Genomic DNA, 13,446 nt, shown 5'->3' with positions numbered 1-13,446 from the left:
GCTGAGGAGCCTGGTGGGCTGCAGTTCAGGGTCTCAAAGAGTCAACAGAGTGAAGTGACTTAGCACACAGCACGCACGTGCTAGAGAGAAAGGATGATGATGCGTGGAAGGGATAGGTAGACAGGACTCTGTGATGCCCACAGGTAGAAACTATTTTTAAAATAGCGACAGAAGGGAAAGCTAGGAAATGATGACTATGAACTTTCTTAGTTCATTGAATTGGCTAAAGTAAAACAAGATCCAAAAGGGCAGCAGTAGGCAATACAACTGAAAGAATGAGTGTAAGAAACAGTCTGTGCTCAGCTGTAGCACCAGCCAGAAAGATGGAACACAGCTTCTGGGGCACAACAGCTGTGTAAGGCACAGGTTTACAAACAACCAGGAAGCAGTGATGTACCAACAATACTAAAAATTAGTTTTGTTTTTTTTTTAAGAATTGTGTGTGGTTTAGGAGGAAAGACAGAGAAGCAGAAGTCACATACCCTCCTTCCCTGTGTGTCTCTGTGTATCTTTTTTTGTTTGTTTTGTTTTTTTGTGAATTTTTTTTTTAATTTTATTTTATTTTTAAACTTTACATAACTGTATTAGTTTTGCCAAATATTGTCTCTTATAAGGACACTCTCATTGGATTTTGGGTTCACTTTATGCTCATCTTGACTCTTACCTTAATTATATCTGCAAAGATCTTATTTCCAAATAAGGTGACATTCTGAGTTCTGGGCGACATGGATATTTGGGAGACACTATTCATCCGCAGCTCTTCCATGTTGGCTCAGAAGTTGAAGAATTTCCCTGAAATGCAGGAAACCCAGGTTCAAACCCTGGGTCAGGAAGATCCCCTGGAGAAGGCAATGGCTACCCACTCCATCATTCTTTCCTTGAGACTTCCACGGACAGAAGAACCTGGCAGGCTACAGTCCGTGGGGTGGCAAAGAGTCAGACATGACTGAAAAACTCACAGTTTCACTTTTCATACACCCACAACACACATCATTTTACACATGATATACAGCTATTTTATTTGACGCTGAACTGAACAAAAACTAAGAGATCAAATAGCCAATTCATGACTCTAAATTTATGATCTAGTGAGTTGACTACATAATTTGAGTCTTCATCTCTACAAGAAGATTTAATCAACACTATGTAATGATCAAATTTCTTTTGGACATACAAATCTTCAACCAAATTGTATTCAGTGATTCATTAATTTCCTGACACTCTCCTTCACATCTTTGTTCCTGAGGCTATAGCTCAGAGGGTTCAGCATGGGACTTACCACTGTATAAAATACAGAACCTACTTTGAGCGTGAGCCATGAGTTTTTGGAGCTGGGTACACAATGAAGGAACAGGACAGTCCCATGGAAAGTGGTGATGGTGGTCAGATGGGAGGCACAAGTAGAGAAGGCTATTTGGCGGCCCCCGGCAGAGCGCATTTTTATGATAGTGACAAAAATGGACATATAAGTAGTAAGGATAATCTCCAGGCTGCTCACCTCATTGAATACAGCAATGGCAAAACAGAGCACTTGGCTGATGAAGGGGTCAGAGCAGGAGATGGAGACAATGACCAAGTGCTCACAGAGGAAATTATTTATGATGTTAGACCCACAGAAGGATAATGCCAGGAGAAAACAGGTGAGTGTCAGGGAGGAGACTATATCCCATGTGCAGGAACTGGCCACTAACGATGCACGGAGCTTTGGGGACATGACCACTGTGTAGAGTAGAGGCTTACAAATGGCCACAAATCAGTCATAGGCCATCACTGCCAACACGAATGCCTCTGCCACTGCAAACATACAAGCTGAGAAGAATTGCGTGATGCATCCTGTGAACGAGATGGTTCTGTCTTCCACACCAAATTCTGCAAGAGTTTGGGTGTAACTGTGGTGGAATAGCAGAAATCAACAAAGGACAAGTGACTGAGAAAAAAGTACATGGGGGTGTGGAGTTTGGGACTGATCCTGATGATGGTGATCATGCCCAGGTTCCCCACCACGGTGACTGCATAGACAGTGAGGAAAGCCAGGAACAGGGGAACCTGGAGGTCGGGATATTCTGAGAAGCCCAAGAGGGTGAACGTGGCTCCTGCACTCCGATTTCCTTCAGCAAACCACAAAATTGTTGTTGGAGAAAATCTGAGACAGTGATAATAAAATGATAACAATGATAATGACGACACTGCATGGATATCACATTTATCGTGCAGCAGACATTGTATTAAAATGTTGGTGCATTAGTTTTGACCACTAAATAAGACTTATGAATTTCAAAACAACTAGTCTCATATTTTACAAAAGGAAATGGAAGCATATATGAGTTAAGACACTTGTTTGAATTAACACAGCCTGCTAGTGATGAGTTAGGTTTGAAGTTGATCATGAGTGACAGAAATTGAATTTCGTGTAGAGTTAGAAATGTTTTCTATAGTGTTGCAGAGAAACATGTTTTTCATAGTTCCACCATTCTGAAGGTCTGTGCTGTTTAGTGCGAGTAACATAACAATAAATGAAAACATAGCACTCAAATTTATTTTAAAAAGCAGGAGGAGTAATATTTTTAGAGGTCGTAGTACTTCTATCATTATATTCAAACTGAAGATCATCGAAAAGGCAGAGGTCATGAGTCATCACAAGAATTTTCACATTTTAGAAAACATAAATGAACATTGAAGGAAATAAATCTCTATCTTCAAGTTTTCCAATGCTTCCAGTTTGATGCTAAAATTATTGTCTTTGTGTTCAATGCAGCGACCTGGTAAAGCAATGAAGTTGTATTACAATTTGTAGTACCCTCACTTTTGTTTTCTTTCCTATTTGACTGTCATTTGTCTCACTGCCACTGATGCTCTCAATATAGTCTTTTAAATTCTTTGATCAATATTTCTTAACTTGCTATCAATATTTTTAATCTAATAAATTTATTAGGAATATTATACATTTAAATGGTTATAGAATATCTGAATTACAGAGTAACTTAAAATATATTTTGCTCAACTCTTTCACAGTCTATACTGTTTCTCAAGAAAATCAGAGAATATGGTAATAAACACAAGTGGTTACATTATCACCCTCAAAACTTCTGGTGACAGGAATATTGAGTTTGATTAAAACTACAGGTGATAATCTTGCTTTGAGTCATACAATCATTATTTGTGTACATTATTTTGAGAAAGCAAAAGCATCTTGTACTGGTAAGCAGTTTATAACAACAGAAGTATACTTATTTAGCAAAGATTTTTAAATATGTTAACCAATAACAAGCACACATCTGAAATATTCATTAATAAAGGGACTATTTGTTTGAACCTCATAAACACAGATGCAATTTTAGTTTTGTCTGACCATGTGAAGGGAGAAAAAAATTCATTATTTCTTGAATAGCTTTATGGTACTTTTGACACTCAAAACATGTATTTCCTATATGCAGAAAAGGGAACGGGTGGGAAGTGGAAAAGAGTTAGTGACAGACAGACTGGCACAATGAAAGAAGCAAGGAGTTGGAAACATAGATTTAACTTCAGTTCCAAGCTTTGGCATTTACTGTATGATCTTTGGTGAATCACTCAGATTTTATGAGCCTCAACTTCTTTATCAGTAATAATGACATGATAATATATATTTTATAGGTGTATAAGTATAGGAAATGGCATTAATATAATTTGCACAAAGTCTTACAGTTATGCAGTTCAAAATATATAGGTTTTCCCACCCTCATCCATTTCAATTCTTAATACTCTGAATAATTGGTTTTATTTTTAAATGTATTATTTTAAACAATCTAAGAAACAGATCAAGGTTCAAAGTTGGCAGCAGCAAAACTGTAGGAACAATTTGTGATGTCAAAGAGTAGCTCAACTCTTTTTCTGAATTTCCTCTTGGCCCTGTTCATGTTAATTCATCAATCACTATCCTTCAGTAAATTGTCTCTGTTTCCCCTGTGTTTTCTCATTATTATCTGACTCTTATTAATCATCACTTTTTAATCTCATGGTCACCTAGGCTCAGCCAACTTCCCTGTGATGCTGCTAACCTGCACTGTGAGAAAATCAATGTCTTGTCTTCTTGATTACTGTGGTTGTTATGACATTTTCTGACTCTTAAAAACTTTAATTTCTCCCACTAACTAATTTATCGAATCTAAATTTCTCTGCTCAGTTTTACCTAAACCCTTATCCTAGCTATATTCTCCAGTTTTCAACCTTCTCTGCTCATGTCAGTATTCTCAGAATATAATGCCTACAATTTCCTCTTTTTCTTACATACTGATGCAGCACTTGAACAAGATATAAAGCATTTCATGAAAATTACTATCATGAGGACACTTTTCCTTTTCACTTCAGCCATATTTTCCACACCCTTGACATACCTGAAGACATTACTGTCAGAAAAATGGAATTGTATATTATGGTATTTATTATTATTTTATGCATATTATTCTTATCTTCTTTTGACTCAATTTTGAGGTGTTGAGGAATTACCAGGCATTATAATATTCTTTTTAAAAATTTCATTGCGACTACTCTGCTAAGCACAGTGTGGATATCCTCAGAGCAAAAATCAGGATGATACCCCAGTGAAGGGGGAGGATATCAAAGCTCAGCCCTCAGGAAAATGGACTCAGGAGACATTATCACACAAAGACTGACAAAGAGTGTCCACTGCTTTAGAGGTTTCAGGATCTCAGAGTTCCCCAAGGAGAGAAAAGAGACAAGATAGATCATCCCGCCTGAAACCAACTCACCCCAAGATCCCATTTCTACTATGAATTGTCTCCAGGGCAGTTCCCACTCAGAATTCAAACATCATGTAAAACATTAAGGAGTTAATCAATATAGCAGGAGCCCACAAAAATTCAATGTGACTGGAATATACTTCTTTCTTAATATCCAGAAAAACTCAGAGAAAGGAAGAAACAGAGAGAGAGAGATTTGGAAGCTGAATCTGATTCCTATGAACAAAATGTAGGGCTCCCATAACCTCAGGGATTTAGACCCCAGAGAATATTTCTTGAGCTATTTATTTTTGTATCACATATCAAGAAATTAGCTTGAATGCTTTTTTTATGTGGCAGCTTGCAAGAAGGTAGGTTTTTTTTTTTTTTCTGAATCACTAGAAATGGTGCCTCAAATAGTCTATTTCATGAATTTCTTTTAAAAATAATTATAAAAAAATACATGAACTGAATAAGAAAACTTGGTGACTACAGTAAAACCCAAAATGAATGATAAATAAGCTAAAATACAACTGTTCAGAGATACTAACTGCTATTATATATATTTACTGTGTGATTTTTCTTTCCCATTTTGTGTATGAAGTGCATGTGTTTTGAGATGTATAGCAATATAACTTGGTCTCTGGTTTTGTTGCTTAACCTAAATAAATATTGTCTTCAGAAACAGTGATGTTCTTTACTGAAACTAAATTGTGCTTTCTTCTAAATATAAGCAATCCACACTTCCTAGCTTATACAATTAAATAATACAGTCTCTTAAAAATGGCAAATGCATTTTGGAAACTTATTTCAGTCTCTAAAACCTCTGAGTGTCAATCTACTGGTTCTACTACAGTGAAATATCACACAGGTAGACCACTGGCTTGCCTGGTGGCTTGGTGGTAAAAAAAAAAAAAATCAGCTGCAGTGCAGGAGACGTAGGTTCTATCCCTGCCTGGAGTCGGGAATAGCACTTGGTGAAGGCAATGGCCACCCACCCCAATATTCTTGCCTGGGAAATCTGTTGGACAGAGGAGCCTGGTGGGCTGCAGTCCATGGATACGCAAAAGATTTGGACACAATTTAGCGACTAAACAGCAGCAACAAATGCTTTCCCTAGGCTCCTGACAACCTGACTAACACTTGCCAGACTCTACCAGGAAGGCATAACACCAGAGGCTGTTTCCCACCAGGCACAGAATTATTGTACATAGTATGGTCTTGATCCAAAATCCCACAAGTCTGCATGGTTATTCTCTCACTGAGATAGGCTTGAGTTCCACAGTACATCTTCCCCCCATTGCTGACACCTCTGTACCCTGGTCTAGCTTTGGAGCCAGTATCCACACCCTAGTCACCCAGAGCTAGCAACCTTGTTGGATATTAGTTCTCCAGGCTGCACAACAAATTGCCACCAACTTCGAGGCTTAAACTGCTATCACAGTTTCTGTAGCATAATAGTCTGGGAAGCATAACTTCATAAGATACTGCTAAACTATTTTCAAAGTTATTTAACCCTTATATGAAATGCATAAGCATTTAACTTGCTCCACATTTTCACCAGTATTTGAAACTCTTATTCATTTTAGCTATTCTAAAGGGAGTACAATAGTTTCTCCTTGTAGTTTAAGTTTTAATTTAATTTATTTATTTATTTATTATTTTATTATATTTTTTAAACTTTACATAATTGTATTAGTTTTGCCAAATATCAAAATGAATCCGCCACAGGTATACATGTGTTCCCCATCCTGAACCCTCCTCCCTCCTCCCTCCCCACACCATCCCTCTGGGTCGTCCCAGTGCACCAGCCCCAAGCATCCAGTATCGTGCATCGAACCTGGACTGGCAACTCGTTTCATACATGATATTTTACATGTTTCAATGCCATTCTCCCAAATCTTCCCACCCTCTCCCTCTCTCTCAGAGTCTATAAGACTGTTCTATACATCAGTGTCTCTTTTGCTGTCTCGTACACAGGGTTATTGTTACCATCTTTCTAAATTCCATATATATGCGTTAGTATACTGTATTGGTGTTTTTCTTTCTGGCTTACTTCACTCTGTATAATAGGCTCCAGTTTCATCCACCTCATTAGAACTGATTCAAATGTATTCTTTTTAATGGCTGAGTAATACTCCATTGTGTATATGTACCACAGCTTTCTTATCCATTCATCTGCTGATGGACATCTAGGTTGCTTCCATGTCCTGGCTATTATAAACAGTGCTGCGATGAACATTGGGGTACATGTGTCTCTTTCCCTTCTGGTTTCCTCAGTGTGTATGCCCAGCAGTGGGATTGCTGCCTCTAAGAATGTCATTGATGACTAGCTATACTTAGTATTTTTTCATGTGTTTATTTGTGTGTTCTGTTTTGTCAAATGTGTGCTCAGATAGTTCATCAAAACTTTAAGTAGGCTTTTTTCTCATATTGAGTATAAAGACTTCCTCTGTATGTTTTACATTGAAATCATTTATCAAATATGTTTTGCAAATACTTACTCACAATCTATGGCTTGTATTTTCAGTTTATTAATGGTGTTTATGCTTAAGAAACTTTTATCACACATTTTTAATGGCAATGAAGCTCCTTTTTTGTTTTTTAAAGATCCATCCTTTTTATGTTCATTCAAAGAATTATCATCCTAACTTTTGAAAGATTTTTTCTGTTTTATGCTAAATATTTTTCAGTTTTCATTTTTATGTTTACATCTATGATTCATTCATCTATGATTCCTTGGAAAGAAAGCTATGACAATCCTAGACAGTGTATTAAAATGCAGAGGCATCACTTTGTTGACAAAGGTCCATATAGTCCAAGTTATGGTTTTTCCAATAGTCATGTATAGATGTTAGTGTTGGACCATAAAGAAGGCAGAGTGCTGAATTGTTGCTTTCAAATTGTGGTGCTGGAGAAAACTCTTGAGAGTCCGTTCAAACCAGGTCAATCCTACAGGAGATCAACCCTGAATTCTCATTGGAAGGGCTGAGGCTGAAGCTGAAGCTCCAACACTTTGGCCACCAGTTGAGAAGAGTTACTCATTGGAAAAGACCCTGATGCTGGGAAAGGTTGAGGGCAGGCAGAGAAGTGGGCAACAGAGAATGAGATAGTTGGATAGCTTCACTGACTTGATGGACATGAGTATGAGCAAACTGTGATATAGTGAAGGACAGATTGCTGTCATGTGTGCCTAAACACTTTAGTCTAAGACAATACTTGGTCATTGTATGATTTGAATAATTGTGTTGTTGATTGGTCACTCAATAAAATTGGTCATTTTATCGTTACTGTGTGTTTGATTGATTAGTTCTTGGAGTCTGTGTTGCCCTCCTGTCTTTAATTTTCCCAGACTAGTGTTTTGAAGAGGACATCATAAACAGTTTATGCCTTCTTTGCAGGAAGCTTGAACTTTCTCCTTAATCATTTTTCTTATGAGGTATATGCCAACTGTCCAAAGCAGGAAAAATAGCTTATTTCATCATATACCCATAAAGTTTTAATACAATTGAATTCACTCAAAAATAATTTATAAATACTACAAAAAGCAGTCATTAAAAAAATTTTGGTTTACATATGGTTTACAGCTATTTTACTAAACACTGAGGTATGCAAATATCAATAATCATCAATAAAATGCTATCCTGCCATAGATATACTAACTTAAAGCTTTATATTTATCAAAAGATTTGAATCATCAATTACACCACAAGAACTGAACAATCTGTAGCATAGGATATCAATTTTTTTTCAGAAATAAAATAATGAATTTAAAAATATTATGTGGAGTGACAAAGTGGTTTTGTGAAAACTAATCTTGTGAATGTATTTTTTACTTCTTTGTTCCTCAAGCTGTAGATCAAGGGGTTCAGCATAGGAATCACTACTGTGTAAAACACAGAAGTCACTTTGACTGTGAGCCAAGAAGTTTTGGGGTTAGGAATGCAGTAAAGGAGAAGGATGGTTCCATGGAAGATGCTGATGGCTGTCAGATGGGAAGCACAGGTGGAGAAGGTTTTCCAGCGCCCACTTGCAGAAGGCATCCCCATAACAGTGATAAAAATGAATATATAGGACATCAGAATAATCACCAGGCTGCTCGCCTCATTGAACATGGCGATAACAAAACATAACATCTGACTGATATAGGGATCTGAGCAGGAGACAGAAACAATTACAGAGTGGTCACAGATAAAATTATGGTGCTACACTTGCAATAGGATAATGCAAGAAGAAAATATGTGTGTCATGGAGCACACTACACCCCATGAGTAAGAACCAGCCACCAAGAGAGCACAGCGCTTCGGAGACATCGCAGTGGCATAGAGCAAGGGGTTTCAGACTGCCACAACGCGGTCATAGGCCATTGCTGCTAACATGAATGTTTCTGCTACACCAAACAGGCAAGCAAAACAAAAGTGCGCAATGCAACCAGAGAAAGAGATGGTTCTGTCCTCCACAATCAAATTCTCCAACAGTTTGGGTGTGATCCAACCAGTCCATTCTGAAGGAGATCAGCCCTGGGATTTCTTTGAAGGAATGATGCTAAAGCTGAAACTCCAGTACTTTGGCCACCTCTTGCGAAGAGTTGACTCATTGGAAAAGACTGTGATGCTGGGAGGGATTGGGGGCAGGAGGAGAAGGGGACAACAGAGGATGAGATGGCTGGATGGCATCACCGACTCGATGGACGTGAGTCTGAGTGAACTCCAGGAGTTGGTGATGGACAGGGAGGCCTGGCATGCTGTGATTCATGGGGTCGTAAAGAGTCAGACATGAGTGAGTGACTGAACTGACTGACTGACTGACAGTAGAAAAACAGAAATTGACAAAGGACAAGTGACTAAGGAAAAAGTACATGATCGTGTGGAGTTTTGAATTGACCTTGATGATTATGATCATACCTAAATTCCCCACCACTGGAGAAGGCAATGGCAACCCACTCCAGTACTCCTGCCTGGAAAATCCCATGGACGGAGGAGCCTGGTAGGCTGCAGTCCATGGGGTTGCTAAGAGTTGGACACGACTGAGTGACTTCACTTTCCCTTTTCACTTTCCTGCACTGGAGAAGGAAATGGCAACCCACTCCAGTATTCTTGCCTGGAGAATCCCAGGGACGGGGGAGCCTGGTGGGCTGCCGTCTACGGGGTTGCACAGAGTCGGACACGACTGAAGTGACTTAGCAAATTCCCCACCACAGTGGCTGTGTAGATAGACAAGAAAACAAGGAAAAGTGGGACCCGGAGTTCTGGATATTCTGAAAAACCCAGGAGAATTAATGTGGGTATGATACTCTGATTTCCTTCTGTTAGCAGGATGATTCCTGTTGAACAAAGGACCAAACATTATTCCTGAAAAATAGAAATGAATACAGAAGAGAAACAGAGAAGGCAGAAGCTTCATATGTCTCTGGGGGAGCTGGTATATATTCTCCAGATATGGTCCTCAAACCAGCAGCAGCAGGGACGCCTAAGAATATGTTAGGGATGCAAATTCTCAAGCCCTGTCTCCAACTTCCTGAATCAAAAACTATGGAAAGTAGCCCACAATTTGTGATTTATCCAGGCCTCCAGGTGATTTCTGATGCATGATAAATTATGAGAACCACTAAAATACAGACTATTCATGCTATCATTTAAAATTTAGCCTTAGTATTTTCAATATACAACTAAAATATAAATTTGGAACACAAAAGAAAGTGTAAATCTCAAAATTTTGAGATGCCAAAAAGAAGCAGAGTACTTTGTTATGGTTCTAACAGTTACACTAAGGATCAAGGAGATCACATGGTGTGTAAAAGGTGCCGTATAAATCTCAGTATAATTTTTTCATATTCTAGTCATATTAAAGAATTGACTTTTAATTGACAAATTAAAAGTTTGTGAATTGGCATAAATCTTAAGTTGTAACTAGTTTATGCCTTTCATCTTGTGCTTAAATTAATTATAGAATCTTATTCATGAAATAATCATGTACCTTCCATCAAAACCTCCATTAAGGTTATACTGCCTCCTGGAATAATTTTTGGGTTTTTATATTGACATTTTGCTTAACATTGACTCATTCATTAATTTAATCTAATTAACTTATATTAATTATTTGTAAATGTGATTTTAGATCATCTATTTTAATATATAAGGCTTCCATATTGGCTTAATGGTAAAGAATACACCTTCAATGTAGGAGACACAGGTTCGATTCCTGGGTGGGGAAGATTCCCTGGAGAAGGAAATGGCAACCCACCCCAGTACTGCTGTGGGCCTCTCTGGTGGCTGAGTCAGTAAATAATCCACCTGCAATGCAGGAGACCTGAGTTCAATCCCTAGGTCGGAAGATCCCCTGGAGAAGGAGATGGCAACCCACTCCAGTATGACTTAGCAGCTAAACATTTTTTATATACATCTAAAATTATAAGTGAGTGTTAGTTGCTTTCTCGTGTCTGACTCTTTGAAAAACCATGGACTGTAGCTCATCAGGTTTCTCTGTCCATGTGATTCTCCAGGTAAAATTACTGGAGTGGATTGCCATTGCCTTCTCCAGGGGATCTTCCCAACTCAGAGATCAAACCCCAGTTTACTGAAGACAGATTCTTTACTGTCTCAGCCACGAATATATAATTAAATATATAATATAAAGTATATATAATGTTATGAGAAACAAATGATATAATTTATATTTATAAATTATATATAATTATATATAATTAATTATTATATTTACCAACAATAATTTTATACAAAATGCATTCAAGATACAGTGAAAATTACAAATTTTCTCTACCAATGAGTAAACCTCTGTTATGAGGAGGCAAACTTGGAGAAGATGGGGAAGCAAGAGCTGCAATGCCTTAAAATGAATGGCCCTGAGATATAGACATAAAACTTCAGTAAAATTAGATGGATGGTCTGCTTCATCTTTGTTTTGTCCAGATCAAGTGTCAGGCTACAGACTCAGCTCCATGAAGGCCTAGTTGATATCCACTACAAACAACTCTAGACATAAATAATATGTCATCAGAATATTTTTTCCAATAGCAAGAGGGACTGGGCAGATACTTTGTAAATATCCATTATTATTCAGGCTATTTTAACAAATGGCTTTCCTTCAACATTTGAAAATATTAGGAACACCCTGGTATATTAGGAAGACTGGAACCACTGTTTTAGTTTACTGATGCAATACTCATATCAATAACCAAAGAGACTGAAAAATTGATTTGGTATTCAACGTTAGCAATTTCAAATGATTTTGCAGAAAATCAGTGGATTAATGGTAGGTTTGTATTCAAATTGGAACTGCTGCTGCTGCCAAGTCGATTCAGTCGTGTCCAACTCTGTGCGACCCCATAGACGGCAGCCCACCAGGGGATTTTCCAGGCAAGAGTACTGGAGTGGGGTGTCATTGCCTTCTCCACATATTGGAACTAGGTTTATGGAATTACAGAATTCTCTGCATCTTTGCAATTTCCCTGTTGCTCACTGCTGCCACTTTCAGTAATACAGATCTTAATTGTGAAAACCACTTCATGCCCTATTAGTGCAAATTAAAATGTTTCTGATCATAGAAAGGGATCATCTATAGTTTGTGGAATAATCTGCACTAGTGGTAACTCCATCTTTTCCACTTAATTTGCAAGATACAGAAAGAAACATGAGCTGATATGAAACCAGATGTTCTTAATTAATTTACTAAGGATTTCTTTTTAGGATTAATGAACCTCCAGTATATTTCTTCTCAGTATTCAAACATTCTTTAAGATATTAAAAGACTTTTGGCTTGCAAAAATGGCAGTATATTTCAATGAGCATGCCAGTAAAATGTCATTTTATTTCCAGGAACATTAGAAATATTAACAAATACAAAGAAAAATTTAAAAGCTGAATTCACAGTCTAAATGCTGCCAAACCCTGGGGTCTTATATTTCCCCCATGACCATGAATATATGAAGTACACAGAATTGTAATTGGAGTATTACTCAGTGGACCACAAGCCATTTAATTAGGTGAAACACTGTCTCTTGTGTCATTTTAGTGGATGGATTTTCTGCTAAATCATTAAAGATAATTACACCACCACATCTATCCCATGAATTACTTTTTTGATATTGAACTTTTAAAATAATAGGTATTCATCGAATAAACATAAAATATAGACTTTGAAATATGGAAAAAATATAGAAATAATTGTTATTAACTGCATTTCAAATCCAGCATTCAAGTTTAGAGTAGAGAAATTTGGCCAGCTCTGCCTTAGGCAAAAGATAAAGATGGTCTTCGCCAGTGATGTAATGTGGATATCATTCACCCTGATACAATGTTCTGAGAAAAGCTTCACTTCTGTGATAAAACCATACTGAAAATCTACAATCCCAGTTTAATGTGAGAGAATCACTAGGTAAACCCATATCCGGAAACATTCTTCAGGATACCTCACCAATATTCCTTAGAATTGTCAAAGTCAAGAAAAAACAAGAAAGGAGTGAAAGACTGTTTCAGACCAGAGGATACTGAGGAGATGTGAAAACTAATCCAATGCTGCACCCGGATTACATCTCAGAAAGAAAAGAGTGTATTAGTGGGAAAAAACAAACCGGATGGAATCAAATTAAATTTAAATTTTAGTCGTCATAATGTACCTTTAATTCTCTCTTAAATTTTATTTTACTGTGGTAATAACACAATATGAGATCTACCCTCTTAAGATATTTTTAAGTGTATAATACAGTACT

General features: G+C 37.4%; 2 pseudogenes; both read right to left on the bottom strand.

Annotated features, from left to right (window-relative positions):
- Positions 1–614: 614 nt before the first annotated feature.
- LOC123329375 lies at positions 615–6,008 on the bottom strand (annotated as a pseudogene).
- A 2,489-nt stretch (positions 6,009–8,497) lies between these two features.
- LOC112581267 lies at positions 8,498–10,713 on the bottom strand (annotated as a pseudogene).
- Positions 10,714–13,446: the final 2,733 nt, after the last annotated feature.

Source organism: Bubalus bubalis, chromosome 21 (assembly GCF_019923935.1).
Source record: "Bubalus bubalis isolate 160015118507 breed Murrah chromosome 21, NDDB_SH_1, whole genome shotgun sequence".
NCBI classification, from domain to species: domain Eukaryota; kingdom Metazoa; phylum Chordata; class Mammalia; order Artiodactyla; family Bovidae; genus Bubalus; species Bubalus bubalis.
This window is presented reverse-complemented; position numbering and strand designations above follow the sequence as displayed.